Below are 760 nucleotides of genomic sequence, written 5' to 3'. Positions count from 1 at the left end.
GCTCTCCGTAGAGAAATTACGAATTTCACACAAAAAGAGGGTGAGCACTTTCATGAATGTTGGGAAAGATGGAAGGACTTACTTCTTAAATGTCCACGCCATGGTTTTGAAAAGTAGCAACAGGTTCAATACTTCTATGACGGTTTGACACCCCAAAACCGTTGCATGGTTGACGCCACGAGTGGAGGGTCATTCATGACCAAAAGTGATGTCGAAGCTTGGAATTTCTTTGAAACCTTGTGTGAAAACTCCCAGCAATAGGACTATTCAAATAGAGGTGAAAGAAGTCCTCAACCACTGAAGAAATGGGGCATATATGAGGTAGGAGTCACACCAGATCTTTATGCCAAAATTGATAACCTGACAAAGAAAGTGGATGCTTTAATGCTAAACAATGGACCTCCACAAACAACTCAGGTCGAGTCATGTGCCATATGTTCTAGTCTCGCCCATCCTACGCAGTCTTGTCCATCTAGTTCAGCATTTCCAGAATTTCTCTCTGAACAAGTACATGCTATGAACACCTTTCGAAGAACTGAGAATGATCCTTACTCAAACACCTACAATCCAGGGTGGGCTAGGCATCCAAATTTTTCTTGGGCAAAAGGACCACAACAAGGAGGACCATCTGGAAATCCTCCTATGTAACCTTACTCCCAAGTTGGCAGTCAACAACCTCAGCAGTTCCCACAGTATCAACAAGTACCTCTACAATCTAGGAAACCATCTCTTGAGGATACACTCAATCTTTTTATGCAGA

General features: G+C 42.8%; 1 non-coding gene across 1 annotated transcript; it reads right to left on the bottom strand.

The window, feature by feature from the left end:
• On the bottom strand, positions 1 to 107 carry LOC131235771 (small nucleolar RNA R71). Its single transcript, XR_009166292.1, has one exon. It is a non-coding gene; the product is annotated as a small nucleolar RNA R71 (small nucleolar RNA).
• Positions 108 to 760: the final 653 nt, after the last annotated feature.

This window comes from Magnolia sinica, chromosome 19, assembly GCF_029962835.1.
Source record: "Magnolia sinica isolate HGM2019 chromosome 19, MsV1, whole genome shotgun sequence".
NCBI classification, from domain to species: domain Eukaryota; kingdom Viridiplantae; phylum Streptophyta; class Magnoliopsida; order Magnoliales; family Magnoliaceae; genus Magnolia; species Magnolia sinica.
This window is presented reverse-complemented; position numbering and strand designations above follow the sequence as displayed.